The sequence below is a fragment of the Polistes canadensis genome, unplaced genomic scaffold (assembly GCF_001313835.1).
Source record: "Polistes canadensis isolate GaletaPanama2010 unplaced genomic scaffold, ASM131383v1 scaffold_23, whole genome shotgun sequence".
In the NCBI taxonomy this organism is placed as follows: Eukaryota; Metazoa; Arthropoda; class Insecta; order Hymenoptera; family Vespidae; genus Polistes; species Polistes canadensis.
In genome coordinates this window covers 886237-894207 of record NW_014569570.1, presented here as the reverse complement: position 1 = coordinate 894207, position 7971 = coordinate 886237, and the positions used below count along the sequence as shown (strand labels likewise).

The 7971-nt window shown below is 28.6% G+C and overlaps 1 protein-coding gene across 1 annotated transcript in view; it reads left to right on the top strand.

Moving 5' to 3' along the window:
- Nucleotides 1-422: 422 nt before the first annotated feature.
- LOC106783582 (tubulin-specific chaperone cofactor E-like protein) overlaps nucleotides 423-7971 on the top strand; it is a 16850-nt gene continuing 9301 nt past the window's right edge. Inside the window, exon 1 of the mRNA XM_014742238.1 lies at nucleotides 423-1263. The gene's annotated coding sequence lies outside the window, so the exon portion shown is untranslated. The remainder of the gene's footprint in view (nucleotides 1264-7971) is intronic.

Genomic DNA, 7971 nt, shown 5'->3' with positions numbered 1-7971 from the left:
ATATTCGAATCTCATTACATAACACAATGTACAATTTGATAATCAATCTTGACTGTTGCTAAAAGGAAACACGTTTCCGTTTCTCAGATAATAGTATAGCATAACTGTTACATATGATAAACAAACACACTATATATATAAATATCAATTGTAAAATCTTTTAAAATGCATGACATAGTTGATTAATATCTTTAATCGTTAGTATTAATGACATTAGATTAATTTATATAATATATCAATATCATTAAGATGAATTATTTTCTATTATTAATTTTAAATCAAACATTTCCTACTTAACAAACTATTACTATTTATATACCTAAAGAATTGATTTATCAACGATAGTGTAAAAATTAAAAGAAAATACGATTTAATTAAAAATTCAAAAATGAAATTAATATTTGTGAATGAAAACAAGATCAAATAAGACCAAATAAGTGTTCATATAAGTCACTGATAAATAGATAACATTTTGATAGATACGCTACTGGTAAAGTTAATTGCTATTGATGAAAGAGTAAAAGAGAAAGATTGTGTATAGAGAAATAGTTGGACGAGTAGAGAAGAAGGTAAAGCGTCGGCGCATTATGCGTGTTCGATAATGCCTCTTCTTCTTCTTCTTCTTCTTCTTCTCTTCCACAACTCGAAAGAGACCTGGTTGGCATCGACTCTCGACTGTTACCACCTCCATTGGATAGAAGAACACCATTACACCACCACCACCACCACCACCACCATCTCCCACTATAGGAAGTTTTATTCTGACCAACCGTTTCCATCATCAGCAAGCAGCAGCAGCAGCACTGCCACCTCTACCAACACCAGAACGGCTCAGCTGTTTCTGTTTACCAAACAAAGGAGCCAGTTCAACGGTGGGCCGCGAACTGCACGTTCCTGTGTAACACACGGTCAGACATAGAAGACGGTGGTCAACCCCCTTTCTGATTATTTTCTTTCTTCTATTTGTTGGATTGGCTCCAAATCGTTATTGTTAATCCCCAAATCATCATTTAGTGTGATACGTTGATCTGACATATGGACAATTAATTAATTAATCATTTCACTTTCTAATATTATTATTCGAGTGAATTATATCACAGTCTTTTTCTTAAGACACTACGCTGCTGATGCGTTCCTATCGTGCAATCAGTGGAGTAGTAGTAGTAGAAGAAGAAGAAGAGGAAGAGGAAGTGGAAGAAGAAAGGGGGAGAACATTTGTGAGGAACTAAGTGCAAAAATACAAGAGGAATAAGACACACAGCAGTGAGTAGAAGAGATGGAACGTGTTAAACTAAAAATAAAATGGTCCAGGGACAAGTCGAATGAGAGAACATCATCTCTTGTTCTTCTTTTTCTTCCTCCTCCTCTTCTTCCTGCTGATGCTTCCTGGTCCTTGACCTAATTTCCATAGTTACCTCATACCCATCCGTAATTCTTACCATTTATTTCGAGTTTGTTTGCACACATTGATGACCCCGATAATAATAAACATAATAATAATCTCTGTAGAAATATATTTTCTTCTAAACTTAACTATCGCGAATTATTAGGTAAAGATAAGATAGTTTTCAAGCAACAAAATCTTGTTGAACATTGTCTCATGAAGGTTAATTTTTATTATTATCAATATTTAATTCGTTAATATAATTTATTATTATTTTATGAAAATATGTTTAGTAGGATATATATATATATAAGACTGAATTTAGTTGGTTAAACTCTCTAGTTCGTGATCGGAATCATTTTTAACCAGGGATCAGAGTGTACGGTTGACTTTAGATTGTGAGAGGCGATGAACGTGGGTTCTTTTACAGTTAGAGAGAAGTATACTCTCTTTCTCTTTGCATGATCGCTCACACACGCACACACACACACATATATAAACTCATTTATGTAGACATTATACATACGAAACATTGCAACACGCACAAGGATAATCGTGAAAATACAAATATAAGATGAGATAAATATTGTAAACGAGTTATTTTCGTTGGTGGATTGATTTTGATTGGTTCTTACTGGTTTATCCCAGCAACCGTGTATCTGATTTTAGATTGCACCTATTTCATGAAAACACAACTAAACAATTAATGAAGGAAGAAAGAAATAAAAAAGTAATAACAAACGTGTCAAGCACAAGAGCATCGATTGACAAGTTAGTCTTTTAACGCTTTTAACGATCCCAATTGGTCAATCAAATTTATTCTTTTTTTTCATACCAATGATAGAGACAAATCAAACAACAACAATAACAAAGATAAAATATATACAAAAGGAATGGAAAAACAATGAATTATTCCAAATAAATCAAAGGAAAAATAAATAAGATAATGCATAGATAATAAATAGGTATATGATACAGGAAATAGAAAGGTATTTTACGGAAAAGGGATAGAACGAAGGGTTGAGAAACCAGTAGAACAGAGAAAGGCATCGTTCGTTCGATATTCTCGACGGGAGGAAACGTGTGCGCTTTAACAGTTTGCGCAGCGATCGGTGAGCGTTCTTCTACTACGTTGTATTATATCTTTCTATCTCTATCTATCTCTATCTATCTATCTTTTTTTCTCTCTATCATATTTGTGTCTCTCTTGTATATACATTGTATCTTGTCGTTTGTCTACTCCTTCTATCTAACTATATGTATACTCAAAGTATATTACGTAATCGCGATTTACGAGCTTATCAGCTGCGAAAAAGACAAACCTCTTCATTCGTTTATCTCTTTCTCACTCATTCTCACTCTCTCTCTCTCTCTCTCTCTCTCTCTCTCTCTCTCTCTCTCTGTGTTTCTTTTCCTCTTTTTATTTTTTTTTATTCGAAGGAAAATGCGTTTGAATTTCACACGAATGAATAACGTCAGACAAAGAGAGTCTCACTCGTACCTCTTCTGACAATTGCGTCGTTCGTATTGTGCATATATGCACGTAGGTTTCTCTCTCTCTCTCTCTCTTTCTCTTTCTTTCTTTTAGACACGAGGGCAGACAAGCATGAAGACAGAGAAAGAGAGAGAGAGATAACAAGGTCGAAAAAGAAACTGAGGATATAGTCATTAGATTCTCATGTTCATACGTTTTCTTTCTTTCTTATTCTTATTCCTCTTCGTTTTCATTTTCTTTGAAACATTCATGACGATGATGATTAGGATGATTAGGATGATGATGATGATGTTAATGTTAAAATCATTAAATCTGTTCATCTTCATTTTAAATTAATTTCCTACACAATTTTTAAAATTAATCGTAATAGTTGAATAGTTGATAGTGAGTTTTATCATTCGTGATATTTTTTCTAATTAAATGAAAGAGAATTTGTTTTTAATTCAGTTTTGTGAGAATAGGAGATAAGTGTGTTTTCTTTTTTTGTTTATAGAAAAAAATAAAAAAATAAAGACCTCGAGAGATAATTCAAGTGCAAATTTCAATGATAAAATAATTCCGCGTTTTATATATGTGTGTGTTGTGTGACTTTGTTCTTTTCTTTTTACGAGTGGAAATTCCTCTTACACGAGAGAATTATCATTTCTTTTATGAAGATTATTATATAAAACAAATATTTTTTTCTTTTTTTTTTACTTTTAATACTCGATATATAATACAACGAGTAAATGAAAAAAAAAAAAAAAAATAATAAAAGGAGAGAATAAAAATGGAATGTTGTATGTAATTTCGTTGATAAAATAATCGTACAAATATAATCGAAATCAATGATTGTCTCGTATATTTAACGATTAATAATTTTCCATTCGCTTGTCACTAAATGATTGCAAAACGAATTGCGCAATAAATATCTTTGATAATTATCTATATGAATTGATATTAATGTTAAATATATAAAGTTGATTAAAATAATAAATTGCAAGAACTATAATTTATCGATTCATTTTATAATATATATACTATTGTTAATATAAAATAAATGGATAAAAATCCAAATTTTTCAATTTTATCTTCGCATAAGTTATCGGAAAACAAATTTTCAACAAAGTTTTCCACAATTTTCATCAGTCTGATTCTTTACGTCAATAGATACTTCAGTAAAACGTCCAACACACACGATACTAACTCCTTAACATAATAATAGTAGTCTAATCTCGTATTTTGTTAGTCAGTCGATCACGTTATAGTTCCCAAAACAGACCTCAACGACTAAGGTGATTGCATTACGCATTCGGTTAGATGAAAATTCTGTTTAGACGTACGAAATACGTTGAGTTTAACGTTTACATGAGGTATTTAGCACGTTCAAACTAAAAATATACGCTACGTTAGAAACTAGCATCGTGACATTATGCGAATCGTTGATCGTCAAATGCATATAGTATGAAAACGTTTGTATTTTTCTTTTCTTTTTTTTTTGTGAATTAATTATAAGTTTATTGTTAATCTAAAATACGATCATACGAATGAATGTTCATCTTCAAATGTATTATTTTCTTCAACGTTAGCGTCTCTTCAATTATTCTCGATGTTTGACCATGAGATCTTACCTATATATACAAACGTACATTTAAATACATGTTATTCGTTTCGTATGTATACGTTAAACATGTTTAACATATCGAATCTTTCAAAAAAAAGACGCATGTACCACACGTGTCATTTATTTATTTATATACGTAGATACTATCATAAATTATTTGATTTTTAACCAATAAAATTGGTTTAATTGGTTTTTTTATAACCAATAAAATTGAATTTTTTAAATATCTGCACACGTAGTATAGTATAGACAAATTTTTATTTATCGATCAAACGAATAAAAATAGAATCATTTGTTTTACACGTATCTGACGTTTGATTCTTTTCTTTATTTTTTTATTTTTTTTTTTGTATTTTAATTATTTACAATTAAACGTAGAATTTCTTATAAATAATATTCCATCAATCAATAGGAATAAATAAATTCATTCGATATATTTTATTATCGTTCGTTCAAATTTAAATGAAACTTTCGAAATAGGATGTTACGATCGATCGCGTATATAAATAATATATATATCAGTATATAGAAATTTTTTTTTTTTATATATATATAGTAGTTACTAGTCGATAACGATCGAACATCGCGTTTCGTGTCGAAAAGTACAAAGTTCGATAAAAATTTATGATTAAAAAAATAATAAAGAAAAAAGGAAAATGTTTTAGAGATAAAAAATTATGATTAATTATCAATCGTTTGTTTTACTAAGAACATTAAGAACATTTCATTCGTATTTAATTTTGATTATCATATCGTCCTATGATTATAATTAAATATCAATAATTAAACTCTATATAAATTTAATGTTATTAATTTCATTATTAATTCTTAGATTCTCTCTCTGAATGAATAACTATAATTAGCATTAGGGGGAGAGGGGGGGGGAGGTGTAATATAGTTCGTTCAGTCTAATCCAAGTTTAAAAGATCAATTCTCGCGAATTTTAGACTCCCTCGTCCTAGTTTCACTTTTAACTTCTTAATAGTAACTCTTTCGTGCATGACGTAAATTCTTTGCTCGATATTATTATTAGAAAACAAAATAAATAAATAAAAGAAGAAGAACAAAACGATAAACACTATGTTTGTGTATTTGTAATATTTTAAATAAAATTTTCAATTTAATTTTAATAAACGTGATTACTTTCCTTATGAGAGAAACGATAAAAATGATTTATAAAAAAATAGAAAAACATAGAAAAAAAATGAACAAACCAAATAAAACCGGTTAAAAGGAGTTAAGTATAATAATTCTTGATATTATCCATGTATCAGAATGTTAACTATCTAACTTTTAACACGTTCATGTCTTTGTTATAAAAAGTAAACGGATGTTCTTTTACGAATCTTTATTATTTTATTCTTCTTATAGAGAAAACCACTACGTAAATTATTAGAATGTATTAAAATGACAGTGAAAGTTGGTCTGCCAAAGTTGTTAGTTGTAAGCATCGAAGTACTTGCAATGCTTGTGTAACCTTTAAATCACAGTATCTTGGAAACTCTCAAGCGTGACCGTCATAGTTGTCATCTTGCACAAGAATACCATCTATTTCTTCTATCTATCAACTTTAAACATCGGTTTAACAATATTTTGTATTTCTAATTTGGACGAATGGTAAAAAGAAAACAAATTTATATATATTTTATATAAAATTAATATAAATATTTTTATATTTATATTTATATAAAATTATATATACACACATCATATATATAGAATAACGTTTTTTAAAATAAATTCCTTTTATCTAAATTTTAATATGAACATTTATTGTTATTAATCGAGAATAATACAAATTTCACGTAATTTGCCATTATTATTCGAACCAACTTTCATTTCTCTAAAGACCCTGAAAATCATTAACGTCATCGTACTCTTCCTTTTTTTTTTTTACGCAAGACAAAGTTTTTATTCGTAAATTCGTCTCTATATAAAAATGAACGAATAAAAAAGAAAGAAAGAAACAGAACAAAGAAGTACATATATATATATATATATATATTTTTTTTTTATGAAATCATCGATATTATTGATGTTCGTATTATTGAGAGAAATATAATAAAAAAAAAAAACTATACTTCAATCGAATACGTGTCTCGAGATAATTCTTATAACACTACGAGAATATAATTATTTCTTTTTTTTTTTTTTAATACACACACACACATAAATACATACATAGTGTGTTCTATTTGAAACTCACTTAAAATCGGGAAACGTGTGGTCGCCGGTGAAAGTCGGACATTAATAATTATTCCGTTCTTTCATTCTTTCTTTCTTTCTTTCTTTTCTTTCTTTTCTTTCCTTTTTTTTTACTTTTTTTTTTCTAGTTGCAATACTCAACGTATGAATAAAACGGAAACCGATACATAACGACCCAACGTTAAAAGTTCTTTCATTTCAACTGAACAATTCGTATTCGCGAATGCATTCGTTAAATACATGTCGATAGTGCAACGAGCTGATACGAGTCGAATAGTAATGCATTTTTGTTTAATAACGATGCAACCAATTGTATATAAGTCCTGGTTATATACAATGAGTCCCAAAAGTATTTCTATTTCCATTATTAATTCGAAACAATGATTATTTTCTCGTATAACAATAATTTCGTAATTCTTAATAACATTGGGGAAATAATATTTAAAATTATTCAATTTATTTCAATTGACATCAATTTTATCGCAATTGACAATTTTATTCTAATTTGATATAATTTTGAAGAAAATTGTTTCCACGAAATATTTCCCATTATCATTTCAAAATTATTATAAAATTCAAAGGAAAACCAAAAATCAAATACTACTTACAGTAATAATCATTTTACTCATTATTATTATTATTATATTTCACGCGGATTCAAATATTGTTGTAAAATTAATATTTCATTTTGTTTCTTTCCGTAAATTTATGTTTTCCAATTTGTAAAAATTAACGTATACATATGTAAATAATATATTTATATAAAAATTGAATATAATAATTATAATATATAAATTTAAGCGTACAAAAGTATTATATATTGAAAATATTTGTTTATTACAAAATTGTATCGTTCGTTTCGAATTTGAAACACTGGAAAGAAATTTAAATTCAACGGTGTACGAATACTTTTGTGACTTTTTGTAACAACATGTATATATGTGTATATGTGTATATGTATTCGTACGTGTCTCTATGTTTCGTCGTTCTGCTAGGCTTGGCTAGTTAGTACCAACATGAAGAGATATAACGCGGCCATCGTAGAATGGCAGACCCGTAAAGCCGGAGCAGAGAAAGTTAATTTCGCATGGCCGTTGAACCGATATCGCGATTACGTAGGGGAGTTGAGAGAGAACTAACACATTGACGTTTATAGTAAGTTTTGCGAATCTAGTTTACTCTTTGTATTAGTATACACAAAATGATTATTTGTTCATTCGATCAATTGGATGAATAATAAAAATAAATATATATATATTTATATATTAAATATGGATAGTTTAT